The following is a 15383-nucleotide window of genomic DNA, read 5'->3' on the forward strand; positions in this document are numbered from 1 at the left end:
TAAATGTTGATCCTGGGCGACCGTATAGCTCAGTTGGTAGAGGCGGCGCCCATATGTAGAGGTTTACTCATCGACGCAGCAGGCCCGGGTTCGACTCCGATTTGCGGCCCTTTGCTGCATGTCACTCCCCCTCTCTCTCCCCCCTTTCATGCTTTCCTGTCAAAATAAAAGCCAAAAATGCCCAAAAAAAAATAAAATAATTGTTGATCCTAATGAGACCACGCTCCTCACCCTCCGCTCTGGGTGTTGCTTTTCTCAAAATCCTTTCTCTACGGGAAACAACAACAAACTTATCAAAGCCATATGCTGAAAATGGCATGTTTTGAAGATAATGTGGATCAAGCAACAAGGTAGGCCTGCTTGATTCTTTCGGTAAATGATTGTAAAGATTTATAATGTGTTTATGGCCTTTACTTTCTAACTGGGACGTTTTTTTGGGCCATTTTCTTTTGCCGGGTGCAAATGTTCCACCAAAACAAGTTCCTTCCCGAGGCTATTTTGCAAAGCCAGCGATGCTGCGTCCGGAGCCTAGCGCCGCCCAAGACGATTGTGATTGGTTTAGAGAAATGCAAACATTCCAGAGCATTTTTGTTTCTCCTATGCTGGAATGTATCTGTGGTGTAGCCAGACCTTCCTCCACTGCGCTGCAGAGGAGGGTCTGGCCTCGGGAAGGAACTTGTTTTGGTGGAATGTGTACATTCAAAGGTTTAGTCGTGCAACAGAAAACTCAGATTGGACAGATAGTCTAGCTAGCTGTCTGGATTTACCCTGCAGAAATCGCCATTTCACCGTTGCGTGCGCGTCGGAGTTTGTCAACAAATGTGCTGGGGCATGCCCGGGCAGAGACGGGGTGATGGACTTACCGGAGCGTTGGCATACGGCAGGCAGAGAGCATTTATATATGTATCTCTGTCCTGTTCTTCACATCAGTGAGGCTTTCTTCTCTTGTTTCAACGAAGTGAATACCTGACGAAGTGACTGGAACTATCCATCACCTCTCGCGCGTGGATTCTCAACGTCCTGGCTGCTGCCTGGTCTTTGAGACACAGCCGTTGTATGTTTTTTTTTAATCACTACACGCGGTTCACAACACACGGTTAGTTAGCGTAGTTAACACTACACACAGTGAAATTACGTGTCCTGTTTTTATTTCACGCATACCATCTGCTTTGAGTGAGTGAATCTATGGGCTGAGCTATTATCACAGAGCTGTTCGTTTTGGAGAAGAGCTGTCAGGCGAAGTGGAAGAGAGCGTGTCACGGAAGATAATGGGAGCCATGCGAGTAAAACTATTATAGCACCTTTTAATAGTTTAATGAGCTTAAAATTGCACATTTTTGAAAAGCTGGTTATTTAGTAATTATAAATTATTATTGAAATGTAATACTTAGTGTATTAGTGTAGTGTATAGTAACCCCTCCCACCCCCCCGGTCAGATGCCAACCCTACCACCTTAATTAACAAATTGTCTGCAGGAAACACTGTCCATCATGAAGTCCTAACCGCTGACATGCACTGGACGATGAATACTTGTGGACAGACTGAATGACAATGCCTCTCTTTGTTTTGCACTTTTTGCATGTTTTTCCATGAAGGGAGTAAAGAAGATTGAGGGGCAACACAGACATGCCAAGAATAATACAGCTTCAATATTAAAAAAATAAATAAATAAAAAGGTAGGCCTGGCTCTCTTATGACTGAATTTCTGACTCACTTCACACAATATAAACACGAAGACAGAGCAAAGGAGAGAGAGAGAGAGAGGCGGGAGAGAGTACAAGATGGAAAGAGTATCGTCCATGTTTCCACTGTTTTCCTTCCCGCTCTTCGCCTCAGATTTACAGGACTAAACACTGAGGGTTAAGAAGTGGGAATCCTGTGGTTTTCCTGTCATAATTCAAATAAAAGGTCTTCCCAGGACAGCGGGGATCCGTCCACACCACACACACAGATGCAGAAATCACACACAAACCTCGACAAACATGCAAATGTACATTTTAACTGACCCGAAACCACACAGATGTTATCCGTCCTTCTCGGAGCCAAGAATGATTAGCGTCTCTTCGGCCACTGATAAACTAGCTTCTCGACCACATCCCTGACTCTGCATGCTGGTATCTCTGCTCTTATCACTTAACTTTCACTTTTACAGGAGCAACAACTATACAATTTCTCCAGACCCAAAGCACAAAATGATCATCATTACAAGTAAAATGTTATGCATTCACCTTTTGCATAAGGGGAGGGAGGAAGGAACAAGACTGATGGTGTCAGGTGAGATGTAAAAGGAAGGAAGAGACAGAAATTAAAAGATATGTACATTTTCTAAGCTCAGAGGATAACGCTGGTGTTAGCTATATTTTTCTTATTGTCAACAAACCATCGTTTTTCTCTCAATACTTCCTGACTTTTCTGTGGCGCTCAACCACAAGCCCGTTGCTTTCTGCTTAAGACATACATCTTTATAGTTGCCCGTAGTGACGATGTGGATTTATTTTTACCTTAATCAAAATACAAATCAGTGGGTACTCTAGCATTGAGAGAACTTTACTAAAACTGAAGGAAATAGTGCATTTGTTTAAAGCTACAAAGATTAATCAGTTGTCAACACTGACTGGGTCACAAATTCAATACTTTTTAGGCACCGACCGAATTGCCTCTTAAGTATCGAGTATGGAAAAAATGCCACGTCATTCAGTTCCCAATTTCTATACCTGAGGAGTAAAACTCATCAGACTCAGAGAGCCAATAAGCACGCAGGGCGCATCAATCAATCAATCAATCAATCAATCAAAAGGTCATGGAACACAAAGTGCTTCACGTTATAAAAAAGAGACAATTTCACCTCCACCCCCCTCCACAGACGCATGCACGCATACACAGATTTCATGTAAAAGGCAATTAAAGCATGAGGTGAGGAAACATGATCATGAACCAGCATAAAACAAGCAAAACCCACACTTGCAATGAGGAACCACTACAGGCAGAGTAAGGCCTTAAAGGGAAGTAAGGATTAAAATAAACAAGAACGGTAGAAAGATGAAAATAAAATAATGAAATAAAAATAATCAAAATAAGAGAATAGGAGAGTAAAACAGAATACCAAGATTTAATAACGCTGGTGATCGGCTGTCTAACGTTACACGTCGTAGAGACACGCAGGAAAAACTCTACGTTACGCACAGAGACGGGGCTCACGTAGTCGGACAGGGCTCCAGACATAGTGGCCCCCAACTGAAAACTTTAGGGGCACACACCGTAAATCAACATGCTAACCAAATATTCACATTTCTACTAATTTCCACTGTATTACTAATAAATACTTTGATAATAGATGCAGAAATTACAATGTGCCGTTTCAAATTCAGTGTCACATTTTATTGTGCACTTTTGAAGATGCAACATCGAAGGTAAACCGACAGCACCATCGCTGTCATGACAGTACAAACATTAAAAAATATATACCATACATTCAGAATAAAAAAAGTGCTTAGTAACAAAGTGCTTAGTAACCTTTCGGCCATTTCACAGTTAAAAACAACACTTAACAAATGTATGTAACCATTAGGGGCACTGGCCAATAACATTCCACTAGAAGTAGGCCTAAACAACTTGTGCCTTTACTCACTCCCCCTTAGAGCAGATCCTCCTGTGTTCCACTAGGAGGCTCAGAAGACCAGCCCTTGTAATTCGGCCTCATCTGCGCTCCGATTTCCAGCCTCTTGTCTTCTAAAAGCAACCAACGGTGGCGTTGCTTTTTCATTTATTAACATGTCACGGTATACTCTATGCTTGAGGCTAAGATTGTGTTTAACTAGCGTATTGTGTTTAAACTGTGAAGTGCCTGCACTGTCGGCAAACTTCGTGTCCCCCCCGCAGTTCATGGAGTTTGTCTCCTTACAGTACCTCAACCAGCTGAATTCTCGCAGCCAGTCTTCCCAAAAATGGTGGGTTCGGGCCTTTTTCGCCACACGAACCTCTGACTCTGAATCATCTTCCGACTGTGACACTGTAGACTCTGGCACTAGCACACCAGCCGCAGGTCGGAAGAACGAGTCAATAGCTCGCTTGCTCATTGTTCAGACGCATGTAGCAGTTTGATATCGGTCTACTTCCCACAGACGTTTACGCACGCTCATTATCTCTAGGATCCTCCCCCTCCACACATTAGCCACTTACAGTGGCCATTCATTGGCCTGCCACAGATTCCGGGCTTCATTGACGCGCCCCTTCCACGTGTAAAAAAAATAAATGGATGTAAAATTCAGTTGCACCTGTATGCAGAGCCCTGTAGGAGCTGCAAAATAAATAAAAAGATATGTGCCGTAATGTGTAATGTTGTAATTTCATTTTGTTTTATCAAATTGGGATCTAAAAAAGTATCATTATCGAAGTCACAGTATTGATACCGGTATCAAAATGTTTTTAACGATACCCAGCCCTATTGTCAACTATTAAATTAATCGCCATCTATTTTGATAAGCGATTCATGGTTTGAGTAATATTTTATGAAAAGAAGTAAAAATTCTGTTTCCAGCTTCTTAGATGTGAGTATTTTCTAGTTTCTCCTCTCCTCTGTGACAGTAAACTGAATATCTTTGAGTTGTGGACAAAAAAAAGATATTTGAGGACGTCATCTTGGGCTTTGGGAAACACTGATCGACATTTTTCACCATTCTCTGACATTTTATGGCTCAAACAACTAATCGATTAATCGAGAAAATAATCAACAGATTATTGAAAATTAAAATAATCGTTAGTTGCAGCCCTACATTTGTTGGGACTATTTTCAGTTGCAGTGTAATAGACATTTGGTGCTCTAGTGAGCAGCAGGTGCATGTGGGACTTCGGTCATAAGTGATGTTAGTCATCACATTATTAATAACAGGAAGACGTCACCCAGTGCAACAGTGGTTTTAGAAACCGTTGAAGTGTTTTTAATAGTTTTTGGACAACAATGGAGCTCTTAGGCACAGAGAAAGAAAATATATCAGGCTCTGGTTACACCCACAGTACTTATTTGGTTTTGTTCACAATAAGAACAATATTGAATGTCGTCAGAGGAATTGTTTAAGATGTGTTTTGAATAGGGCTGGGTACTGAATTCAATACTTTTACGTCACTAAACAAATTGCCTCGAAAAATGCCCCGTCATTCAGTAACATAATAACATTGATTTACACATCACACAAATACAAACGTTAGCAACAGTTTGTAACAGTTGAAAATAGGGGCAATATTGGGCGACTTTGGCTACATTGAGTAAGGTATGCGGACCGTTAGCGGAGCACACGTTCCGCGGAATGTATGTTTTAACTGGCTACACCTGAGGCGCACACACACGGCGTAGGATTGAGTGATCACAGGCGAAACAGAGAGCTTTTGCTTGGGGATTGTTGTTTCTTTAGTTTTTGGAGCCGGCACAGCGCTGTGAAACGTCAATCTACTGTCAGCTCTTATCAGAGGACGCAGGTGAGGGGAACAAGAAATAGACACTTTAACTTCCATTTCTGTGTAAAAGGGTCGCACACGCCTCGCATAAAACATATAAATAGAAGACTGTCCTATTTTTTTTGTAGAGCGGATCTCCGTGGAGCATACGAAATACGAATAGTAGAAAGCCTCCAAAAAGAAAGTACTCTGGTACCATTCCTTAAAACTTTACATAAGTAGTATTTGAATAATATGTATATTCTACCTCTGCTCTCCATCCACAACTTCCATTAACTGTTCAGTGACCAGTGAGTGACATCTCCTGCAGCAACACAACAACCACCAAAACAAATAAACTGCTTTTTCTTGCCACAGCCTCTGTCCTGTCAGGCTGCCACATGGCAAGCAGCATCACTGCTGTGAATCACCACAGTTACACTAACAAATCACTCGCTCCTCCATGTGGTGAGAAAATCATCTTTGAGAAAACAATCTGGAATAATGATAGCAAAAAGACCTGACGTCAAGAGGTTTAACAATCTGTGCGGAGTACAGAATATCCTTCACATGATATGCAAAATAACTTCTAAATCACACTTTTTAAATGTGGACACAAATATTCAGACAGATAGATGGATAGATAGATGTTATCTTTGCACATGCACGTTAAAACCAAATTAACTGATTTAGGCGATCGTCCGTCCTATCTTTTTGTAGACATTTGTCTGTTTCTTTTTAATTCTATGTTTTTCTTAACTAATACTCTTTACACTGTTGTATGCTGTACTGAGTTTTATACGAATCTGTCTGTTCGGTTGTTGTTTGGAGCTCTTGCACCCCATTTTTTATGTGGAACCGACTGCATATGGCAAATAAACTTGACCTGGCCTACAGTGCCAGTGTACCTACTGTACTATGGACTGACAAATCACAGCTTAAACCTCTTCATTCTAACCACTGAGGAGACTGTAGAGGGCCCACAGAAAAACAGACTAACTCAATATTTAGAGCTCACAGCACCACTGTGCTTCAATAATGATTGGGGGTCATTGAAGCTTTTCTGGACTGGAAAACCAAAATCAAAAGGTATTTGGTAAAGTTTAAATCATTTAGTTATTTTTCTTTTGGGGCCAAAACTATTTCAAATGTAAGTAATTCATTTGGTGTCTTGAATTATACTGCTTTTTTTGTATGTCTGTTAAAACAGTTATTATTGAAGGAAAGAAGGAAAACATCAATATAACATTCCAAACTTTTGAACAGCACTGCATATACTGCATACAATATGCTATTTAATAAAACAAAATTATGAACAAAGTAATTCACTGGACGCTTTTGTTCTGAGTCAAGTTCATTCATTTAGGACTCATTTTCTGCAGTGAAGTTTGTGGACCTGCAGCTGGAAGTACCCACTGAACGCTGATTATATAACTGTGAGTGAGCACGACTGATGGGAGATTACACACTGAAGGCACTGGCACTGACTCCCAAACCACTGTAGAGACAGACAGACAGACAGACAGACAGACAGACAGACACACACAGAACCCTTGAAGGCATCACCAGAGTGCAGTGGAGAGAATGGATTAATGTTAGAGGTGAACATAAAAGTGCTATTTTTGTGTCTGTCAGCAGATGTGAAATTATGGAAAACCTGGTGGAGATTTATAAAAACGTAGCTGGAAATCAAACCCACACGTTTGAGCAGGAGTCTAGGGGCACACACCGTAAATCAACAGGCTAACCAAATATTCACATTTCTTCTAATTTCCACTGTATTACTAATAAATACTTTGATAATAGATGCAGAAATTACAATACTAAAAGTATGAACCAGCATTCGGTTCATTCTGGATTATTTAGGCTAAAGGCATATCTTATCTCACACACACACACACACACACACACACACACACACACACACACACACACACACACACACACAAGCTGTCACTAATAATTCATAGCAATTTTTATGAGAATTCATTACGTACTTCTGGTGATAACATTAACTATTCGTAGTATACTTACTTGAACCAAAAATTTACTGAAATTCATTCATTACTGTAAGTTATTAAGCTCCTGTGTTTTTCTGTGTATATTGGTATCTGCTACTGTACTGGATGTAAGATTGAATCAACTTGTCATTTTGGCCAAGATATAACAAAACAAAAAACTAAATGTTGCTAGCATTCAACAACTACATATCCCATGAGTCTTAGCCACTCACAAACTGTCAAAGCCTCATGGGACTTGTTGACAGTTCAGCTGCATTTCATTCTTATTCTCATTTCTTATTTTATCTTTATTTTAATAAAAAGGTACTGACAAAATTCATATTCAATGCATTCATATTTGTTTCTCAAATCCCATGAAAAGAGCAAAGCCAACACTGATTATATCTCCTTCCTCCGTTTCATAGAGCTCAATTGTTGTCCAAAAAGTATTAAAACACATCACTGTTGTACTGTGACATGCTCCTTCATTACCATGAACAAACACACCGTAGTTTATTCTGACCCAATCCCACATACATCGCCCTGCTGCCCCAAATACGTATTCCGCCGCTAAATATAGTCCCCGACAAATGGACTGTTTTCTCCTGTTTTGTTTGATAAAAAAACTGCAGTGACCAGCTAGCTGTTACAGGAAACTATTGAGCTATTTAAAAAAAAAAAACTATACATACATATTATATATATATATATATATATATATATATATATATATATATATATATCACATATACATACACACATATATATATATATATATCACACACACATATATATATATATATATATATACACACACACACACACATACATACATATATATATATATATATATATAATTATTATTATTATAAACAATGGTCTTGGGAAACAGAAATTACAAAGAGATGCACAAACACATTGTTGGTTTGTGTGAGTAAAGTGGGTAAAGGCAAATGGAACAGTTACAACAGTCGGGTAATGACATCATTTCTCTGTAATGCAGCCTTTAAAACCAGGAAAAGACTTATTTACTTTATTACGATATCCAAAATCTAAGACGATATCTAGTCTCATATCACGATATCGATATAATAAATATATTGCCCAGCTCTACCCGTGATGTATAAAAGAGGCATGCCTCACAGCTGTAATACACAAACCACAGCAGCTGTGCCACATGTCATATTTAATTGACTTCACTTTAAAAGGTCCTATGACATGGTGCTTTTTGGATGCTTTTATATATGCCTTAGTGGTCCCCTAATACTGTATCTGAAGTCTCTTTTATATAGGCCTTAGTGGTCCCCTAATACTGTATCTGAAGTCTCTTTTATATAGGCCTTAGTGGTCCCCTAATACTGTATCTGAAGTCTCTTTTATATAGGCCTTAGTGGTCCCCTAATACTGTATCTGAAGTCTCTTTTATATAGGTCTTAGTGGTCCCCTAATTTTTATATAGGTCTTAGTGGTCCCCTAATTTTTATATAGGCCTTAGTGGTCCCCTAATACTGTATCTGAAGTCTCTTTAATATAGGCCTTAGTGGTCCCCTAATACTGTATCTGAAGTCTCTTTATATAGACCTTAGTGGTCCCCTAATACTGTATCTGAAGTCTCTTTTATATAGGCCTTAGTGGTCCCCTAATACTGTATCTGAAGTCTCTTTTATATAGGCCTTAGTGGTCCCCTACTGTATCTGAAGTCTCTTTTATATAGGCCCTTAGTGGTCCCCTAATACTGTATCTGAAGTCTCTTTTATATAGACCTTAGTGGTCCCCCTAATACTGTATCTGAAGTCTCTTTTATATAGACCTTAGTGGTCCCCTAATACTGTATCTGAAGTCTCTTTTATATAGACCTTAGTGGTCCCCCTAATACTGTATCTGAAGTCTCTTTTATATAGGCCTTAGTGGTCCCCTAATACTGTATCTGAAGTCTCTTTATATAGGCCTTAGTGGTCCCCCTAATACTGTATCTGAAGTCTCTTTATATAGACCTTAGTGGTCCCCCTAATACTGTATCTGAAGTCTCTTTTATATAGGCCTTAGTGGTCCCCTAATACTGTATCTGAAGTTTCATAGGGCCTAGCCTTGGTGACACTACAGCCACTAGAGCCAGTCCCAATGAGCTTTCTCAGTATGTGCCATTTCTGTGTAGTTTATGTAGCTTTTAAAAGCGATTGAGGAGGAGAGGAGGAGAAGGTGCAGGGTGGGGGTGTGGCCCTGACCAACTGTCATGTTTCACTTGTTTTCAAGCCATGATCTTTCTCATGGGTGAGCCAAATTCTCTGGGCGGGGCAAAGCAGAGAAAGGGGGAGGTAACCTTGCCCCTTATGACGACATAAGGAGGAGATTCCAGATTGGCCCATCTGAGCTTTTATTTTCTCAAAGGATACTCAGGGCTCGGTTTACACCTATCACCATTTCTAGCCACTGGGGGACCATAGGCAGACTAGGGGAACGCATATCAATGTTAAAAAAACCTCATAAAGTGACATTTTCATGCCACGGGACCTTTAAAATGACAGCTCTGAAGCACAGATGTCTCATTTTGTTTTATGCCTGTTGCCTCGATTCCTCTCCCCTCTTGTTTCTTAGTTTCTCGCGAGGAAAGGAATTGAAGATGTACAAACTGAGAAATGAGAAGAGGGGCTGAACAAAATAATAGCATCAAATGTTGCAGACTAAACAAAATCAGTCCAACAGACAAAACAATATTCAAAACAGATAACGCTAAAAAGTCCAGAAAAAGCAACAGAGAAAACCGCCAATGGAGCCATTTACCATCAAATGATCATTTAAAACAGATGTATGTAATCAATTCTGTAAGAGAATTTTTACAAAAATAGGGTGGAAAGTTCACCCAGAAAACCAGCACACTTTGAAATGAATTACAACTTTTCCTTTTTATAGAAGTTTTTTCTCTGAGATGTGTGTCCATTCAATTTTTACTATTGCTGCCCTATAAAAACTAAAATTTTGAATAAAAAGAATTGTACAAAGTGAGTCCTACCTTAACGAGACTGACTTTCATTGTGCCACAAAGGATTTGTATACCTCCCTGACTGTGTTGTGGTAAAAAATAGAAATGAACAGTACTCTCTTCTGCGTGTATCTTTCTATCTGAGCCAGTAGGAAACCTGAGGCGGACTGCAGGTGACACCAGAGAAGAGGAGTTGGTGGGATCTCATCCTAAACCAGCAGAGATATGGCTCCAGAGCCCGGGGGTCGAAAATGAGCCAGCCACACCCACGTCTTTTCTCCCCCCTCTAAATCGTCAGCATTTCAACGTAACACACTTTGTGCCTTTATCTTCATCTCCCCTACTCATCACATTTGGTGCTCATTGTAAATCCTACCATCCAAGATGTTAGGTAATATGCACACCGGCAGAAGAAATCATCGCACACATATTTCCACACAGACTGCAGATCATTTGGTTTCTTAACATACTTTTCTTCTCTAAGTATGAGCAAGCCACACATGCACATATTTGCCAAATACAACACGTCACACAGCAGTAACTCAGCCAAAAGCAAATACTCCTTCTAGATGCATTTAGACTTAAAAATACTCTATGTATGCATTTGCATATGCATTTAAATAAAATTCCTTCTTGATGCATTTATACTTAAAGAAATAACCCACACTGATGCATTTAGACTAAAAAACTACTCCGTTATGCATTTACTGTTAAATAATATTCCTTCTTGATGCATTTAGAGTTAAAAAATATTCCTTCTTGATGCATTTACAGTTTAAAAAAAAACTACTCCTTGATGCATTTAGAGTAACAAATACGTCTTACTGATGCAATTAGACTTGACAATACCCTGATACATTTAGAGTTAAAAAAATGTAGTGATACAATGTATAATGTAGGCTATATATGAATATATACAAGTTGAAAACCTGTTTTGTTTTATTCTGTGTCCTGCTTTTTTATTTTCTTATTTATTTGTTGTTTGTTTTACTGTTAAGCACATTTGACACATTTTGTGAAATACTAACAGATACTATCAAGAGAAGATAATTTGTCTTACAGAGTAAATACATGTCGTAAATAAGTAATCAAGTAAGTAGTGTAAACACAGACCGGAGTTCAACAACAAGCAGTTTCCTCATTAAACCTCGGTGAGCACAGCCAAAACAACATGCACGTTAGCGAACTGGCCAATGTAAATAAAAGACAAAGTCGGTTTAAAGCATGTAGACAATTCTTACCAGGGTAACTTTTGCTGTCCTGGGCAGGTAACAAACGTCAAAACATGTAGAGTAATCACCTCTGTCTTTTGCATTTATACTTCTTCACAGTAGAGAAGTATGGATGTTTTAAGAGAAGGAAACATGGCGATGTAGTTGTCACATTCATTTCCTTTTCTCTTATCTCTGTGGTAGGCTGCTTTCCTGAACATTACTGTAATTCAGAGCCGTTTTGTGGAGTAAGGGCTTATTGTTCATGTGCAGGAGAGATTTTCCAACATAGACAGCGCCAGATCGACCTCAGTGCTGTGGTGTCTGAGGTAAAAGTTTGTCTGCAGCTGCAGGTAATTGTGCACATAAAGGTGATGGTGATCGGTGATTGGCTCTTGTGTGGGTAAGGGCGGGAGTTAAAGCAACAGGTGTACTTGATTGGCTGAAGTGAAGCAGGAGGCAGGTGCCCGAATTTTAAACTGATTGGACAATTAAGAGAGGCAGGGAACCTATATGAATAGACAACAGCCGAGTGGGAGTTACTGATACATTGCTTGTTCATGTTTTTTTACTTGTCTAGTAACTTTCATCTAGTCATGAAGATCATTTTGTTTTTTTTGGTTTGAATTAATGTTTTTGCTCTTTACCTTGGAAACAGCAGTTAACAACACAGTTTGGATATTTTGAAGTGGGGTTGTATGAGGTACTAATTCACAGTCAGTATATTACTAGTCTCCCATTGCCAGACCTATCTCCACAGCGCTGGGGAGTAAGATATCGCTACATCACAGATCAATTCTGGGATAGGAGGAAAAAATGCTCTGGTTTGTTTGCATTTTCTTTAAACCAATCACAGTCGTCTTGGGCGGCGCTAAGTTCCGAACTCTGCAAAATGGTCTCGGGAAGGAACTTGTTTTCGTGGAACATTTGTATCCTGCAAAAGAATACGCCACATTATATAATATTAAATTAAGTCAACTGTTCACACAATTCAATAACGTGAGCTATTTCAATTAGCTGGATACATGGTTAAACACCATTTGCTCTGAACTACAATAACTATTTGCTCTTGCCAGTGTGTACGCCATCCATAGCCAACCTCTCCAATTGATCCCCGTCCCCGTTTGATATATAAACAGGGCTTTCAATTAACTTTTGTAATCACTAGCCAACATGGCTAGCGCATTTGTAAAGTAACCAGCCAATCAGCTAGTAACCACTAGCCAATTTGTATCTCCAGGAAAACTAAAACAGATTATGAGTGCCGTGTTGAATACATTTAAGCATCCATGTTTCTTTAAAAATATGTGTTTGGGTTGATGGTGGTAGATTTTTTTCCTAACTAACTTTAATACTTAATTTCAGCTTCTCTGGTTTGTACAGTGCAGTTCCGTTCATTTCCAAGCCCAACACACACCAAACTGCCCACATGTCTTGCTGGAAAACAGACCAATCAGTGAACACTGACTTGTTGGATCGTTTCTGCAGCTGGACGATTTAAATAAATGCTTTGCTTCATTCATCACCGGCCAAATTGGCTCGTAACTTTACAATGTTATACTAGCCAAAGTACATTTTTACCAGCATTTGCGGGTTGGCGGTGTCAATTTAAAGCCCTGGATGTACGTAAATGACGTATACATGTTGTTTGTAAATCATTCACCCAAAGAACCAAGCAAGCCTGCCTTATTGCACGATTCAAATTTTTGTCAAAACGCCATTTTGTCAAAACACCATATTCAGTGTGTAACGTTAGCTCGCTAGCTCAGAGGTTGTTCTTGCTGTGAAGCGGACAAAGCTTGTCAGGCTTATCCTTGCAATGTACTTCCGTTGATCCATAGTCAGTCAGAAGCAGACAGGAGTACCGACACGCAAGATAAACTATGTACTGCTGTGGACCGGGGCTGCAGCAAGACAGATAGCTAGACAAGCAAGCATCTTTTACCTTTAAAGTACTTACTTGACACGCGATCACCTCACAAACAACAACAGCATGAAAACCTACACCACAGCAACGCAACAAGCCACTGCATCAGGTGCAGAGGTCAAAGCCGCTGCGTCCAGCACATAAATATGACCGTTTCACATACTTGGACTTTTAAATGGGATTTGTCCACTTCATGGAGCCAAATACAGTTCCAGACTCACATTCACAAATCAAAAAGATAGGCAAGAAATGTGATTGAGCCATACAAGCTGCACATAACCGTGACAGAGGCGAAGGGGAGACAGATGGGGAGAAAGGTTCAGCTGAGAGCAAAAAACAAGAGATGACAGATGGGCAGATGCAGAAATAATAAAAGTCATGCAGCTGTCTGGTAATGTCTAAGAGGAAGGAAAAACAGAGAGATTCACGGTGCATGGCACTTAAGTAGGGTATTGTATGAAGACGACAAGATGGTATGGATATCTGGTACCACATACAAAAACATCCATAAGTGTACATACAGAAAATGAAAATAGAATTATTGTTGGACAGAAGTCCAAATTTAAGCAGAAATGACAAACATTTCCCAGTTCCAGCTCCAGGCTTTGCAGCTTGTCTTTGTCTTACGTATGTGATATTAAACTGCACATCTTTATATATGGACTTTTGTCACTGTAAACTCTAGTAAATTGTGATGAGAAATTCTCACCATTTCTAGAAATGTTATAGATGAAATGATTAGTCAGAACAAAAAGTCCTGAAAAAAAAATCTGCAGATTAATTTCTAGTAAATAATTTAGTAAAATAAGTTGTTATTTTCATGCTTTTAACCCTGTATTTGTTGCTGTTTTGGCCACTTTGGGATAAGCTATTAGCACAACATTGACCTTTATCACCTTATACGGTTGATATGGTGAACATGTTGTCTACTTACACATCCAGCAAACATGGAGCAACATTAGCATTCTTTTTGTGCCTGCCCACCTGATTAAGCTCAATATTTACACTCTGTTTTTGGTGTCCACCAACTCCTAAAAGAAAGATTTGTCTGTTTAGCTGATAAGTAGTCTATATCCACAACGTTCCACTTCCGGGATTGCTCCCGTGCTGCCGGAAATTCCGCCGGATGTCCCTCTTTATGGCCCAATGTCTGTTTCCTTCCGCTTTCTTTTTGTAGTCATTTTAAACTCCAGTGGATTTCTGAGGACTGTGGTTAACTGCTCCTCAGATCTCTGCAGGGTAAATCCAGACAGCTAGCTAGACTATCTGTCCAACCTGAGTTTTCTGTTGCACGACTAAAACAACTTTTGAATGTACACACGTTCCACCAAAACAAGTTCCTTCCCGAGGCTCCGTGCAGCGCTTAGCACCGCCCAAGACGGATTGTGATTGGTTTAAAGAAATGCCGATTAACCAGAGCACATTTTTCTCCCATCCCGGAATGCTGTGTGGACTGGCCAGACCCTCCTTCGCAACGCTGTGGAGGAAGATCTGGCAATGCTAGACTAGATGCTAAGTGCTCCAGTCTGTTCACCAGCTAGATGCTAGCTTTGTCTGTCTGCAGCTTGGTGTTGGGCTGAAAGTCTACAGTGGGTTTTATGAGAGCATTTTACTTTTTAAATGCCTGCCACTACGAGGCTGATGAGAGTGGTGAGAGTCACCCAAAGTATTAAAGCTGCATGATCGTAAAACCAAAACAACGAGCTGAACAAGCTGACATTAGATCATTCTGTGTGGGTTAATTACAACATAGTCATTTGATCCTGTATTAATATAAAGAAGTATTGATTAATGCAGCTTTAAATGGGTTTAGAATGTGGTTGTGCATTGCTGGC

At 39.8% G+C, this 15383-nt stretch overlaps 1 protein-coding gene across 2 annotated transcripts in view; it reads right to left on the reverse strand.

Moving 5' to 3' along the window:
- The window catches only part of arhgap36 (Rho GTPase activating protein 36), a 72497-nt gene that overhangs the window by 55286 nt on the left and 1828 nt on the right, over nt 1–15383 (reverse strand). Inside the window, exon 1 of one of the 2 annotated variants that reach the window (XM_078275707.1) lies at nt 11652–11897. The exons of the other annotated variant lie outside the window; for it this stretch is intronic. The gene's annotated coding sequence lies outside the window, so the exon portion shown is untranslated. Of the gene's footprint in view, nt 1–11651; nt 11898–15383 lie in introns of those variants that run through there. 2 annotated transcript variants of the gene reach the window in all.

The sequence above is a fragment of the Sander vitreus genome, chromosome 19 (assembly GCF_031162955.1).
Source record: "Sander vitreus isolate 19-12246 chromosome 19, sanVit1, whole genome shotgun sequence".
Taxonomy (NCBI): domain Eukaryota; kingdom Metazoa; phylum Chordata; class Actinopteri; order Perciformes; family Percidae; genus Sander; species Sander vitreus.